We start from the raw sequence: 16,897 nt of genomic DNA, 5'->3' as shown, positions 1-16,897 counted from the left end.
TAGTGCCATGAAGTGCCCTAATGCATTCAGGTCATGAAGTCTGGTAGGATTTTATTTTTGTGTGAGGTTTTTGGAAACATTTATTTAAAACCTTCCACCAGCACTGCTGTATTTTGTCTAACAGGATAAAACCTGAGTGTATTCAATGATCCAAATTTGATTTCGGTACTAGTATTAGTTGAATGTTTTAGATGTGACTGTTTTTTCACTTATGGAATCTGTTAGTTATTTCATCCTTTCCTGGTTGAGTCTCAACTTTTTGACAGATTTTTTTAATATTTTCTATGGGATGCCTACTTTTCCAGAATCAGGTATAGTTTTACTGGAAAAAATTATAGGAACAGGTTTACTGATGGGAGTGGAAAGGAAGTCTTATGGGGATGTAAGTCTCTTTTCCCCTTCCCCATATGCTTGGTGTGGCATGTATCTGAAGTCATGTAATCACACAGCAGTGGCATAGTTATTTTGCCCTTGTTCTTTGCAACTGCATCAACCTATATTAGCAAGCAGAGATGAATGATCAAAATGTCATTATCTTTAAAATTTAATCAAAGATCTTTATCTTTCATAGTTTCAGGAAAATTTAAAGCAGAATAAGCAATTGCTTCCTCAAATAAAGTAATTCTGCCCTCCTGCTCACTTTTGCTCAATATGACTTCTTCCTCTTTTGAGTTAATATAAGAGGAAACAGTAAAGGGGAAAGAATGAAGAGCAGTTAGAGGTCAGGAGGGGACAGCAGGTAATATTTTTAAAGTATAAAGGAACCTGTGGCCTAAAATAAAAATATTTCTTCTCTCCTTCTAGGGGCAGCTATCAATATCTGGTAGTTGTAAGAAACTTTAAATCAAAGCTTTTTCTGTGAAAGCTGTGGGTATCTATTTGAATTCACTCGCGGTTTGCAGAGGCTGGTGGATGTGCGATGAGTGTAAGAGGGACATTACAGAAAGTATGTACTACTGGCTTACAGCCTTTCATCATCGCTGACTAAGCGAAGATAGAACTAATCTAGGTGAAGGTTATTAATAAGTTGCCGAACACCAGATGGCGACACTCAGTGGAGAATTGAGAAATACTAGTCTTTTAACACTGGGGAAAAAGGATGACGCCAACTAGTGATGTAGCACCAAAGGTGGTCCAAGAAGAGTTAAGCCTAGCTGGGTACAGCAGCTTCGGAAAGCATTTTCTCTTTGAGAAGTATCATGAGAGTAATGAGGTAGCCTAGTAAAGAAATAAGGATAATATGAAGAGAAAAGAAAAAGCATCAGAAACTTCAATTGACAGATGAAATAACCAGTGAAATAGAGTCTGCAGGTCACAGCACAAAGAATGCTAAATCATGGAATGCATTAAAGTGTTTTTACACAGGAAGTAGTCACAGAAAGTAAAACCTGTCTTCAGACATAAGACTGATTTTGTCTGACGAGCCTGTAAATACTTACTGAATGGCTGGAAATCACTGAGAACTCTGTGGACAACCGTGAATCTTTCTGGCCAAAACCTTGCAAAGTACTGCTTGCTAGCAGAAACATCATGAACTGCAGGAACTGGCCAAGAGTAACACTACTCTATATTAATTTCAGATTATATAGAATATAGCATATTTACAAGAAGAAGATAGAACTTAAAAGATATACCTTATTAAAAAGGGGGAAAGAGAACATAAACAACAGTCAAGAGATTTAGTTGCCGGTAAAACTTAGTAAGTAAAAATAAGAGGTTGTTAGCCTAGACTATGAGCTGGGGCCCTGGCTATTCTTTAATATATTTCACAGGTGGGAACAAGGAATCAGTCTAAGAAGAGACAAGGTTTATAGCAAAAAAAACTGTGTACACACACACCTCCAGGTGGTGGCAGAAAGTACCTGGATTTTGATTTTGGAAAACATGGGGGGAGACTTATACCAGCGCTAGTAACCAGCAGATTTGTGTAATTTGAAGTCTTTAGTATCAGAACATTTCCAGAAAATTAAAATTCCTGGAGGTAAAAGAGAGTTAGACCTGCTGGGAAAAATAACACACCACTTTTGGCTGGAGCATATCAGGACAAGTATGCCAAGAGGTAAACTACAGGCACAAAGATGGGGAATTTTGGGTCAGCTTCGCTGTAATTATCTTGATCCCCAGACAAAGAGGATGAAGGAATAACAAATCAATGGAAATCAACATCTGGCTTTTGATCTGAAGTAAACATAGTTCTGTGCTGTGAAGAAGATGGTTTGGGGATGTTCCACTACTGCAGGATATTTGTAGGTGAGACTCATTCTTTATGCTGGGTGGCCTCTGCTTGAATCAGTGACACAATTACCCTGTGAGTCACTCTTAGTGAGTAGCTAGGAAATACAAGGAAAAATGATAAAATAGAGAAGTGAAAAGCTGCCTGGTAGTCAAGAACTTGGTAACAAGAAGACAACAGCCTAGCTATTAAGAAAGAAACTATGGGCCTGGGAGTTACTGGGGTTTCTTTAGGATTGACCCTACAATGCTATTTTATTTAGAGTTTTCAGTGATAGCCTTGGGAAGAAAAATAGGACATGATAATGAAATATGCTGATGCAAAGCTGCAATGCCTTGTCAGTTTGGGTGAGGATGTTATGCAGAAAGAATAGGGTATCTTTGAAGACCTAAGTAATAAAAATGGGTTGAAATTTAAGTGTACAAAGTACAAGGTCATGTTCTGAGCTATGAATAACAGGCATTTCTGTGATACACTCAGGAATAATCAGTCGGAAACAAGGAAAAGGACCTCAGAGCTTTAGTCAATTGTAAGGTGATTATACGCTAAAACATGTAGCTGCCAGCAGGGAAAAGAAATTCTTGGATTTGTCAGAATTAAGATGTTTCCAGTAAAAGGGGAAAAGTGTTAATGCCACTGACAAGGAATGACAGCGTGCAATCAACTATACACAGCTGGGTTTGAGGATGGTAAATTGTACCAAAGAAAATTCCAAAGATAAACAGGAGAATAGAAAGCTTACCTTATGAGAAGGAGCTTAAAAGTGTATGTTTAACTTTAAAAAAAAAGGAAAACAAAGATCAAAACAGAGAGGGTATAAAAATTTTGTAAATATATCAGGATAGAGGAGGAGGTAAAAAGAGCTATAAAAGCCTGAAGTTACTACTGGCATGAAAACAGATGATTATAAAATGTCCAGGAATAAATTTAAGACAGAAGTTAAACTAGCTTTTCTGAATGTTAGGCGATATAGACATAGGTTGGAAAACAACGTTCCATGAAGGAGTAATAGAGGACAAAGAAAAAACCCTAACTGGCCTTAATATTGATCTTAAAGTTGTGAATGGGATTATATGTTATGTGTTTACCTGCATTATTAAAGTAATGTCTCAGGAGATCCATTCTAGTATTATATTCCTACACGACATCTGTTCAGAGGGCTGTGTAGATGTAATTATCCTGGTTGTGTGCTTAAAATAATAAAGTCACATACGGAGGATATTATACTTTTGTGAACAACAGCAAATACAGTTACGTGGTGCATATTTGATGCCTGTCAGATTATGGGTAAATTTCTACAATATGAAAAAAGGCAGGAGAAAAGTTCATGGAAGAAGATATTTCAGAAAGAGTAGTTAGACATATTAACTACACGGAAAACATTAGTGTTTTTAAAGTATTGAAATATTTTTGTAGTGTTTTAAAGTATTTGAATTTTTTTTAAACATACTATTTTCAGATCTTTGAAAAACAAATTGCATAACAGGCAAGTAGTGTGAAATCAATGGGAAAAAAATTAAGAAAAGGCTTTTATTCCTCAAGAAAAGAAGCCCCAAGGCCACAAAAAAAATCACATGTATGATCACTGGTACTAAATTCAAAATGGTATTTAGATCTGTAATTAATTGTGTGCCTCAGCAGTATTTGTAAGTGAAACTGCAGACTGGTTCATAAACCTGAATATTATCTTAATGAGGGATATGAAAAGGCTGATATACGAAAAATATGCCAGTGAAGAAGCTTGATTAATCAGGGAAATAGAAGAATTACAAAAAGAAAATAAAAGTGCTATAAGACAATTTTTTGGAGACATTTGCTTGAACTTATTTAACAGTTCCTGTTGAGTTCGTCATTCTCTCTGTCTTCCAGGTTTTGCCAGGAGCTATATAAACAAGAAATTTTTGGAAATGAGAAAATTTGAATTTGTGTGGTCTAGTGCAGTGGTCTTCAAAGTGGATGCACACCCTAGGAGGTGTGCAAGATGATTCATTGGGGGTATGAGAACTTCTATTTTTATTTATTTTTTGTCTTAAAAAAAATTGAAGCCTTACTAATATGTAACATACATATTGATGCTGGCACCGTCATTCTATCCATAGGTCAGAGGGTCCCATGTTACGAACAGTAGACGAGGTGTCCTGGGGAAAGAGTGGGTGCTCCACAATGCAGAGTTGTTGGTAGTGGTGCTCTCACTTGTTCATCTGCTTGCAGCGTATTGCAATGTATTGCAGTTTGTGTATGTCTGGTTACATGGATTTACAGGTTGTGTTATCTAGTTTTAACTAAACTAACCCTTACAAAATGGACAAGTAGCTTAAAAAGATTCCTGAAGAGAAAATGCAGATCCAAGATAATAAGGCTGATAATGACAGCACAAAAGAACAGCAAAATGGCAGAGCAAACACTTCTCCTAGTCCTAGTATGAGCTTTCATCATTACCAGGCAAAATCACTGCCAATCTGTTCAGATCTAATTAGTGATGTTTGAAGTCATGCAATACTCAATATGGTATTTTACAAAATTTCACTAAACTTAACGATAAATCTTCAGAAGCCTCTTCTGAGGCTTAATAGTGAGACAAAAAGCCACATACTAGTGGGAACACACTTGTTCTTCCTGCTGCCATAAAAATGGCTGAAATAATAAATGAAAAATAGTACGTTGACAAAATGAAATGCAGTCCTTTGTTAGCAAATACAGTTGGAAGACACGTAGAAAACATCACTGAAAATTTGAAGAAACAAGTATTAGGATGAATTACACAATGTGGGTGGTTTGCTATGCACTTGGCTGGAAGTACAGGTGTTTCTAACAAGTCCATGTCTCCGCTTATGGTATTTGACCATGAGACAGTGGAGTTCAGGATTCTGTGTGGAGGAAGCAGGGCAACAAATAGGATTGCATCCCTGGACTTAAGGGTTCTAACTTTGGACTCTTCAAGGACCTACTTGGAGGAATCCCATGGGTTAGGGCTCTAGAGGGTAGGGGAGTCCAGGAGAGCTGGCTGATATTCAAGCATCACTTCCTCCAAACTGAAGATCGGTGCATCCCTATGATAAGAAATCAAGCAAAGGGGATAGGAGACCTGCATGGATGAGCAAGGAGCTTCTGGCAAATCTCAATCAGAAGAAGGAAGTTTATGGGATGTGGAAAAAGGGGTAGGCTGCTTGGGAGGGATATAGGAATGTTGTCAGTGGGATCCTGGGGTGCATCAGGAGGAGCGTGACCGGCAGGTTGAGGTAGGTGATCCTGCCCCTCTTCTCTGCCCTGGTGAAGCTGCACCTGGAGTGCTGTGTCCAGTTCTGGGCTTCCCAGTTGAAGAGAGACAGGAAACTACTGGAGAGGGTGCAGTGGAGGGCTGTGAAAATGATTCGAGGTCTGGAGCATCTCCCTTATGAGGAAAGGCTGAGAGAGCTGGGCCTGGCTTGGAGAAGACTGAGAGGGGATTTTTTCAATACATATAAATATCTTCAGGGCAAGTGTCAAGAGGATGGTGCCAGGCTTTTTTCAGTGGTGCCCTGTGACAGGACAAGGGGTAACGGGCACCAATGGCAACACAAAAAGTTCCACCTGAATATGAGGAAGACCTTCGTTACCTTGAGGGTGACAAAGCCCTGGAACAGGCTGCCCAGAGAGGCTTTGGAGTCTCCTGTGGAGACATTCAAAACCCACCTGGATGCAACTCTGCAGCCTGCTCTAGAAGAACCTGCTGTAGCAAGGGGTTTAACTAGAAGATCTCCAGAGGTCCCTTCCAATCCCAACCATTCTGTCATTCTGTGATTTCCTATATTCTGTTTCGGTAACAAAATACATGAAAAAATACTTTCTTATGAGCCACTAAAAGAAATACGTGCCAAAGGAGATACAATCTCAACAGTCAAGGACTTTTTAATAGAAACGATGTTTTATGGAAAAACTGTGCTAGTGTAACCATTAATGGAGCAGCTGCTGTGACTGGAGTACAAATGAATTCTGGGGTAAAATTACAGAGCTTGCACTACACCTGAAATTCACTCGCTGCGTCATTCATAAGCAAGCTATTGCAGCCAGGCTATTGGACCCAGAAGTGCACAAAGTGCTACAGGATGTCATCAGTTTGGTCAATTTTATAAAAAACAAGACCTTTAAATAATTTATTCTTCACAATACTTTGTAATGAGATGGGGAATGACTGTGAAATTGCCTTGTACTGCACATTCACTGGTTATCTTGTGGCAAAGCACTTAAAAGAGCTGTTGAACTTACAGATGAATTCTGAGTTTTGTTTTAAAAGACAAATTTTGCAAATTTGCTAACATTTTCTGTAGTGAAATGTCACTGTCACTAGTGTGCTATGTAGCAGATTTGGGGAAAAAAAAAGCAGCAACAATTAATCTGTCCTTTCAAAGTAAAGGTGATGGTTTAACAATGGGAAACCACTGGAAAGTATCTGCTTTTCAAGAGAAACTCATGTGATGGGGAGAGCATTTTGAAAAGAGATATTTGTAAGTATTTCCATTGTTATATGATTTTGTTGCCAAAAATGACATGTCACCTATAAAGTCTCTGATATCTGTACATTGAAAAAACTTGGAAACAGAATTTCCTAACCTGTTTTAAAAGGTTCGAGACAAAGAGTTTCGGTTGCTTTTGAACCCATTTGTTAAAAGTAAAAATGCAACAACTTCACATTAGTTTGTAAAAGCAAGTGATGGACATCAGGAAAGATGGACATTTCCTAGCCAAATTTCAATAAAAAGCCTTTGTTTAATTTATAGATGGGGTTGAAAAATCAATAACATGGTTTAGTAAGCACTACCAGTGATGCACTTCTTCCATTTGGATCTATAAATATATTTGTGAGCTATGACAGACATAAAAACCAAGTACTGTAATGAACTGAGCTTAGAACCAGACCTTTGAATCACTGTATCACAAAGTGTTAAACCAAAAAATGTAAAGGATAACAAAACATATTCAATCACATTGTTCTCGTTAAAAATATTAGTATTAATAATAATAAAGCAAATTATTTTTGTACCATTAATAAAAAAATATTTTAAAACATGCCTTATTTCATCTTTATTTCATCATTGTTTAATTTCTTTTTGTGTGTATGTTTTATAATGTATGTATTATATTAGTACAGTGGTACATGTGTATAATTTACAAACAAATGTACATATATTGGGGGTGTATGCTCAAAATTTTTTTATGGATGAGGTGCTCGACAAGAACATTTTGGAGGTCAGTGTCTGATGGTTATAACAGTAACCTGGAAATGTGGAAGACTTAGAGTAGCATTGTGTAATGTTTGTACTTACTGGGGCACTACTATCAACCTATCATGAAGGTCAGCCAGCTGTAAATTGCTAGAGAATGCATATTGCTGTTTCTCTTGAAGTCTAGAAAAGGGAAGTCTGCAATGAAAGAAGTGGTTTTGGCAGCTTAGTGGGCTGAACAACTTGTTTGCAGTAATTTTCAGTGTGCCGTTGGTGTTAGATCTAATGGAGCAGGACATAAGTGTATACTCTGTTTCCTCTTACGGGGACATTTACCTACCCAGATCTATATCACCCCACTCTCCCAGTAGTAAGGAAAGGTTGTATTTGTCCTTTTATTTAGTCACTCCTGAAAACTATAAAATGTTCAACACAGATAAGACTATTTCAGTGTCTTCTTTCTCTAAACTTCTTTCCATAATTAATCATGTTATTCAGAACAACCATATTAAGCCAGAAACATACAACTTTTGAGGTATCTTTTGAGATCTTTCACCATCACCCTTTTCTTGATCCTAAGGAAAATGAGTATGTCACAGAAACTGAACCTTGCAGCATCTTCAAATTTCTAGTAAACTATGACAAAGATGGTAGATGTGATTCCCAGACTTTAGAGTAATCTTGTCAGCTTCTGTCTTTGGAAAAATAAAACCAAAACCAAAACCAAACAACAAACAAATGAGAGATAGGAGTATTCTTTCAGGTAAGTTGATACCTTGTTATTTGTTTGGATAGAACTGTCTTGCAATGCTAAAAAAAAAACCAAACAAGCAACCCCAAACCAACAGCCTCCCCCCTCAGTCTGTATGGCTTTTTGTGTGTTTTCATTTGGGAAACATTGGAATGAAATATCACTGTGGCATAGTTTCTAATGCATAATTTAGAAGGGTTTGGGAGCATGAACCTATGAAAAAAAGCATCATCAAATGAATCTTCATGAATTCTTGAATTTCTGAGAGAGCTAGTAGAGGATAATGCAGCACTGATACAATTTATAAAAAAATTCAAGGGCAACTTATCTTGGTATGCCATCATAAAGACTGATGTGTAAAGTAATTGAAAAGAAAACTGCTGAAACCTAGCCTATATATTGAAAACCAATGGTTTAGGTAAATTATAGCAGTGCAGGGTTAGTGGAGGTAATAAATGAGGTGACATGAGGACCAGTAAAAGGCTCATGTTTGCAAATGGTTTGAAGACCCTTCAATTAAGGTAGGAAAAGTGGAGAAAAACATTGACTTCCCAAATCTAGGATAATTAGACTGTGCAAAAAGTTGTTAATTCAGTTTAGTGTGGAGCAATGTAATATAATGATACTGGGATGTGTAGTGAAGTGTAGGACTTAGATGTGAATTGAAAGATAGTGGGAAGTGGAATGTAGTTTTGGGGTTATTGTTTGCTTTTGGTAATGAGCTTGAGCAAGATGTGATTGCTGTCTGCAAGGACAAAAGGCTAGAAGGATGTTGAGAAAAGTGTGTAAAAGCTGGAATATGAAAGCACAGGAAAAAAGTGTCTTTTTATATGATTTCTGAATAACAGCTGCATCTTCAGCTATGTAAAAATCAGAGTTTATCAAATCACACTTGCCTTCATTTCAAATGACTCATTAGAAACCATGATATGTTGCAAACTTTTAAAGCACAGTAATTAACGTTTTTTGAAAATGTTAAAAGGTGGGAAGTAATTGTTGAATTAAAATAAATGTTGCAAGATTACTGATATTGCATTTCTTGGGAAGAAGGATGTTCATTAAAATTATGAGAATACAGGAAGTTGGGAAAAATTATTTTTTGGAATGAAGACCAGAGAATGATAAAGGAATGATTATGGACACATGTTGTTGGACAGGGTGATAGGAAGATGATAGGTGCCTATCACCTCATCTTTTGCTGCTAAGATTATGCTATATGAACATGAGTAAAAAAATCTGTCTGATAAAACACATAAATCCTTGATGGGTTACATAGCATTATGTCTTTAAAGTCTTTTTTTAGATTTTGTGTAAAATTCTGACACTTTTCCAAGTCATTGAGAGCATTTTGTGCAAAAAACCTGGAATTTTATATTTGATTCATATATAAATGTCAGCTGTGATTATGCCTGTACTGGTAGGATTTATAAGTGTATGATTCCTTTTTCATATAATCAATAAGAAAATTTGGGATGGGATGTGTATTTCCCTCATGGTTGTTGTAGGGAGTAACTTGCTGTAGTCCTACACAGCAAGTTACTACTTTTTATGGCTGGAAGTTTTTGGTATCTGCTGCACTTCATCCACTACCCACGCACAGGAAAATAATAGGGTAATCTGCTTGTCTAGTGAGTTCTTTAATTACACACTGGTGTTCTGAGAAGCCAGTTCTGTATTAAGATGACTGGCATACTAAACTTCCTAAATACCTTTGGTATTTCACACAATGACTTGTTTGTAGAGTGTACAGATTTAATTACTAACCAGCAGGATAGTATCAACCTGAGTGCAGATTAAGCTTCTATACAGTCCTTTCCCTGTACACTGGGAATATGTTGATGTTATCAATCAACACAATGAATCTGTCTCATAACAAAAAAGCAAATAAACTGAGTTAAATTAGCAGTTTTGTACCCTTAGTACCTTACATGAAATGAATGCGTTTATCTTTGCAAAACCTGTAGACTGTACACAGCTATCATTTATTATGTACTGTTTAATCTCTTGCTTTTTATACCAGACACATGTAGTACAGAATTTATTTTTACTGTACATGTATATACATTAATGTAGACCTTGATTTTTTCTCTCCATTAGAAAAATAGTAATATCTAATGTCATGCCTGCCTGCAATAGTGCTATTTATTTCCATTTGCCATTTGAATCATACTTAATTTACATTATATATATATGTATGTATATATATATATTTATGTATGTATGTGTAATCTCAAGATAGACTGGAGAACAAAAATCAGAACATTCAGCATCTGTATTTCGCAAGCTGCATAAATACAGTCATGGATATGACAGTGTGCATAGATGGGAAGAAAAGACTAGCTTCCCACAGAGAGGGGCTGAAGAGAAGATGATCATGTAAAACAGGGTCTTCATTTTTGCTCCTAGTTAAGTTTTCCACCATTTGTGTTATTTACACTGAGCCTGGAAGCCACCAGCTTCTCAAAATCTGCTTCCAGTCATTGCTGAGCCATGAAAATCAGCTTCCTTTCTTTGCTGCTCCATGTGGTTCTTTTGTTTATTCTGCATTTCAGTATCGGTGTGTCAGGGTCAGAAACCCTTTGAGTGAAGCTACTAGGCAGAATTTTCCCCAGCTGTTTTGTTTGGGAGTGTGTGTGTGTGTTTGTGTATATGTATGTATGACTACTTCCCCATATATATACACACATATATATGCATGCATATATATATACACACACATATGGAACTTAGTAGGAAACACATTATAAAACATAAAACTTGCTGTCCTATTTTCCTATTTGTGCCTGTACTTATCAGTACTATAGTTCCTATTCAGAGGATGTTTCCTGTCCCCATTTTGCCTACAATAAGCTGTGCCTTACTAACTGTCCAATACTGTACACAAATGACAGTTCTTACTAACCCCAGGGACTGATCTTTCTATTTCCTAAACTATGAGATTTGGTTGACCTTTTGTAATTACAAGCTTTATTGATGATGTAAAGAAACTTTTAACTCAATCTGTAGTGTCAGATTTAAAGACTTTTTGACAGAGAATTCCAAAGGCTCATTCCTTACTGTGTGAAGGAGAATTTCCTTCTATTTGTTCTAAAAATAAAAGGCAATAATTTCATAAAGTGACCTTTTGTTGCAGTATTATGAAACAGGGAGCAATCATTTTTCTTTGTGCCTGTCATAATTTTTAATGATTACAATTAAAATAAAAATGAAAATATGCTCATATACTGTTATCAGAGACATTCAGTGCTTGAATAATTTCATTTTTTCCATAAGCTCTGCTACTGATGAGAAGCATGCAAGTCCCATGTGCACAAGCAGATGGGGAAATTTTAGTCTTTAGTCATCAATGCTCTTTGAAGGTTCCCTTCTAATTCCATTTTCTTGCCAAATAATTTGAGAGCTGGCAATTTCAGGACAAATACTCATCCTGTTCTTCAACCCTTTTTATTGACTTCATTCTGATCTTTTGCATTCTTGCTGCAGTGTTTTAAAAATAGAACCGAATGCTGTTCTAGGCAAAGAGAAGTTTTCTTTGTGATATAATATCACACAAATATATTTTGCTCAAATTTCTTTATTGTAACTTCTTTAATCTACCTCAGTTTCCAATATAAATATTAAATTACACAGAGAGAAAATATATTCTGAGATTTCTTCTCAATTTTTTCTTGCACTCAAAGAAAATGGTTTGATTAAAAGAGTTAAAAGTATGTCTCAGCTTATTTTTGTGACATTCAGACTGGTCCATCCAATTCATATAATTATCCCAATTAAACTTTTTCTTGCATACTAAGCAAAAAGAAGGAGCTTCTCCATGCTTTTAACACCCTCCTGATACCCTAATGACTTGTCTTTTTGTTTCTTTTCTGAGAAGCTCTCCCTAAAACTGCAACAGGTATTTTGACCTGACAAAGAAACAAACAAACAGACATGGATACTGTTTTCTTTTTGTCATGCTTGGCTTTGTAGGTGAGAATCATGGATATATAATTGTTCACTAGCTGCTCTTTAATACCACATTTACTTATTATTTTTTTTTAAAAAGGCAATTTTTTGGCAGGTAGAATATTGAAATATCGATTTACATTAAGACAAGTGCATATCTTGACAGCAAGATTGGTTATTCTAATTTCTATTTGAATAAAGTATGTGCAGAGACTGGAGAATAGGATGTTTAAACTTAGGGCTATGTAGGAGCCCTGGTACTGGACTTGAACATGTTCTTCCCATGGTCCAAGCTTGTTGATGGAAATCAGCTTCATTTGCCCTATACTGTGGCTAAGCTAAAGTGTCCCATCGCTGACCTCACATCTAGCCAACAAGAGCAAGAGAAAAGATATTCTTCTGGCCTCTTTTCCTCATAGATTTAAACCCAGGCAATTACATATGAAGAAGACATACCAAGGCTGATAAAATTAGTGTTCAAATTATATGGCAAAAATTGGTCATGCATTCAAGCTACAGATTTTGATTGTTAAGAATGATTAGCTGAAGTTGTTGGAAAAATACAGAATGAAGTATGGAAGTAAAGAAACAAATGGATATAACAAAAATAATTCTGTCCTTCCAATTTCTAGTCAAACAAGCTGAATCGTTCTGCATGTTCCCACATATTTAGGTGGGAGGAGAGAGGAAATAAAAACAATTACTTGAGGTAAAGCTAAGTCAAGGAAACCAGACTTTATTTAGCTTAGAAACTAAGATCTTAATTTCCAAAAAAACTTGGCAATGTATCCTAGTAGTTAGGACATGAAGAACAACCATGAAACCTGACTTGCCAACTAATTAAGATCCAAGTAAATATCTGTATGCATTTAGAATTAATAGAATCCCAAATCCTCATTAATGTTGTAGTACTAGGGCATGGAAATAGTGGTAACTTGAGAAATGTACATTATTTTTTGTTTGATAGCTTCTGGGTCAGTAGATTTTAACTTTTCATCTTCTAACTGTGTGATTATTTTTATTTTACTTTGAAAGATGTTATTGAAAACATACTATACATCTGCAGTGTTATCAGAAATGTTCAGTACTGGAACAGAGTGGGATTTTATTTGCCTTTTACATGCCTTCCAGCTGATGGGCAGAATTTAAGTCCCCACGGTGCACAAACAGATGGGAAAATGTTGGTCTTTAGTTTCCAGTCATCAATGCTAATTCTTTTATCTTCGGAATGCATTAGTCAAACACACTATGCCTGTCAAGGAATCCGTAATATGTGCCATGACAGCCTTTTTTTTTTTAACTCTACTGAAAATCTTTTCTGTGACTTGATATTGCCCACATTCTCTTAGTTTAAGGAAAAAATGCCTTATTAATGAATTAAATGATTACTATTTTTATTATTTGTGTGAAGCAATTCAACAACCAAGAACTATTTTTCAAATTAAATTGGCTATTCCTGTAGGCATTGGTGATCTTATACATGTACATCTATATGATGTTTTTTATACATAGCCACTGTATCGGCACGTTTCTTTACCCATTCGTAACCAATGTGTCACAGAAGTTAAGATGCCTGGAATTTTTGGAGCACTGTAAAGTTCTTTATACACATTGACATACATCCATAAATCCTAATTTCTAGATTATAACAAAAAAGTCTGTTTTGACCAAGAGTTATGTTCCATATTCAGATTCAAGGGCTTTTTTCTGCAACATGGAACCCAGAAGTGCTGTGAATTAAAGAACTTCTATCCATGTGGCAGCTGAAATACTTTACTTACACAAGGATGAGTGAATTTTCAGCTGCATTTGTATGAAGCTTCCTTGCCTGGCCTAGCATGCAGCTATGAGGGGGAAAAAAGTCATAATGGCATAGCATAAATTTATATTAATACAAAGGTATATATTTCAGCAATTATATAACGGTGCTGGCATAAAATTTTTGACACTGACTTATCTCCTGATTTCCTTTAAAGTGTCTTTTTGGAAATATGCAATCACTCCTCTTCAGTTTATGTGCCCAGAGGGCACTAACAAGGCTCTGAATTCAACGTTGATTCTGTAGGCTACGTTGTCACAGACATAAGGGATTAATCTTTATGTTTGTGTTTTTATGATGTGGGATCAGGCATGCTGAAAATGAATTCAGACCTTTACTTATATCTCAAATTGAGCTTGCCCAGATGGCAGACAGTTCCTGCTTCTTGTGAAAGAATAGTTTTGGCAATGTGGCAGGCACGAGTTTGTAGACAGTAGCAACTCTCACAGAGTTTAAAGCCCTGAAATAGAACAAAGACTGCAAACAGCTGCAGACATCATTATCTTTCCTCTGTGAGAGGTGGGAACTCGTGCTTCGAATGAGCTGCAGGTAACCATTGAGTCAAGGTTATGGAAGAAGCCCTTTATCTGGTGCACTGGGCCAGCCCAGTTTACAGAGCTGTGCTCTCTGCAAGTCCATTTAAATGGACGTGAGAGGTTTTTTCCATTTATATTAATGGAGAATTTGTTCTCATGAATATGCCTTAACATGATGCCCTGCTATGGAGGATGTCAGCTGAGCAGGATAGTTTGCTCCCTGAATTTTTTCTGTAGCTACACAAGCCCATGTAAGGCATTTACAGAACATTTGTTAGTGTATCAGATTGCAAGCATGATAGATGAAGTCAGGTCTTTTCAGTTGTTATTTTGATTTTTGATCCACAGATTTTACTTCTGAATTGCTGTATGGTTTTGGGGTACTTGTTCAGATTATTTTGCTAAGAGACACTCTGAAAAGAAAGGAAGGAAATATTTTCATTTTGCAGACTCCTACATGATGAGATTGCTGTTTGCATTTCTTCAATACTTTTAGAAGTTTGGGTTTCAATAAATACACTAAAAATTTACTGAGGTAAACCTATTATTTTTTTTAAATTATGCCTAGGTCTGGTATCCATTACAGTTGTGGGCGATGGTGTTTGGATGGGGAACTTAAATACCGACAAGTAACTTAACTGCCCGAGAGAAGTTATAGTTAATTATTTATAAAACATAGTACTTTCAAGCTAAAGTCATCAGTCTTGACTTCCTGAAATTTCTATTTAACCAAAGGTCAGGTGTGTCCCCTCAGGCTGCAGTGACGGAAATTGCTCTAAAAAGGATGAAGAACAGGCTTGTGAAAAGTTGCTTTTGTACAGATGAAGTTTTAATTTATAGTCGTTTTCCTTTAAGATGTATGAAAGAAAAGAGGCTGCTAGGATTAACTGTATAGCAGATACCCCTGTTTGGGGAATGGTTTTCTCAGTCCCACTCCTGTCTTCTGGACAGTATGTTGTCTTTTTTTCTTTTCTTTTCTTTTGGCAGGCTATGTTGAGGGCCATTAAAGCCAAAACAGAAGCTTGAGCAGCTTTGAGGTGATCATGCTGTTTGTCTTGGGTTATACAGGAACTTACATGTCTTTATAGATAGTATAAATATTTGCGATTCCTCTTTCATTCTCTGTCAAGCCTGGAGAGAGGAGGAATAAAACTAAAAATTTAAAAATAGGAAAGCTGCATTGTAGACTCCTAGTCCTGAATTTGCTCAGGGGACAGATGGCTTCCTCATGGGCTTCTTTTGACTTTTTGTTCTGGAACAGGAATCTTTGCTTTACTCTGGAGTTCATATAAAAAAATTAACTATAACCTAAATAACTTTAGAATCTGTGGTGTCTTGGAGAAGATTCTTCCTTAAAGATTTATGTGGAAAAAGTTAAAGTATTAAGACTGCAATCAGCATCCTGAGAAGCAATATGTAGATTCAGTAATATAGTCTCTAGATTGTTCTATACCCAAAAAGAGGGGGAAAAAAAAGAAGTGGTAAGTCAGCTCATTTGTGTCAGCTTTCATCTTAACAAGCAGGTAAACATGGCTTACAATAGGAAAAGGTATGGGAACTGATAACAGCAGATCTATAATTGTAAGCACTAAAAATGTAATTTCTCCCCCTCCCCAGCTCTTCTACTAACTAAATTGTTATTTCTGTGAAATAATTTACTGCCCACAGAAAATCTGTTGTTGAAATGAGTTGGAAGGAAAACATGCTTTTGAACTAAGAGCAGCTGCTCAGTCTCATTTAATCTTTTATTTCATTGTCTGTGGTTTACTAATGTGGATAAGTCTGACTTTTTTTGAGCCCTGCCTTGAGAACTGTTCCTGTTCTGCTTAGCATCATGAATTTGTGAAAAGTGAGATCCAGAGCTAATGACATAAAACACGGTACTGTGTAGAGCAACATTATCCCTTTTGCTTTTTTAATGAATGAGAGTCAAGCAAGTCCAACAGGAGCCACAAAAAGAGGAGCCAGCTAGATTTCTGGTATTTGGTATCTTGAATGAAAATTTATGCAAGCGTTTGAGGTCCCAGAGCTAGATCACATGGTACCATGGAGCCTGTGAGCATGTGGTTTTCCTGTATGTTTCCTAGTTCGCAAGGAAATAGAGCATTATTTCCTGATTACAATTGCTTTCTTTTTAACTGATAGGATACTAAGGGTTTTTAGAAGGATGTACCATTTGCACAGTAGCCATAGTATACATGACAGCATGCATATTTGTGCATGTAAACCTTCAATGAGCAAAACCTTTTAATGGAATTAATGTGAAGGTTTAGGTCAATAAAGGAGGGAAAACTTAATTACTCATGTTACAGGAAGTGAAAGGCCACAAACGTTTTGTGAAGAGCTACGTTTAGTCTTGGTCTACTTACATGGTTAACATAATCTTATAAAAAGGAACTGGTTTTAAACCAG

At 36.4% G+C, this 16,897-nt stretch overlaps 1 protein-coding gene across 3 annotated transcripts in view; it reads left to right on the top strand.

The window, feature by feature from the left end:
* The window catches only part of MYO16 (myosin XVI), a 412,120-nt gene that overhangs the window by 143,130 nt on the left and 252,093 nt on the right, over positions 1-16,897 (top strand). The gene's annotated exons all lie outside the window — the stretch shown is intronic.

Source organism: Falco peregrinus, chromosome 4 (genome assembly GCF_023634155.1).
Source record: "Falco peregrinus isolate bFalPer1 chromosome 4, bFalPer1.pri, whole genome shotgun sequence".
Lineage (NCBI taxonomy): Eukaryota > Metazoa > Chordata > Aves > Falconiformes > Falconidae > Falco > Falco peregrinus.
This window is presented reverse-complemented; position numbering and strand designations above follow the sequence as displayed.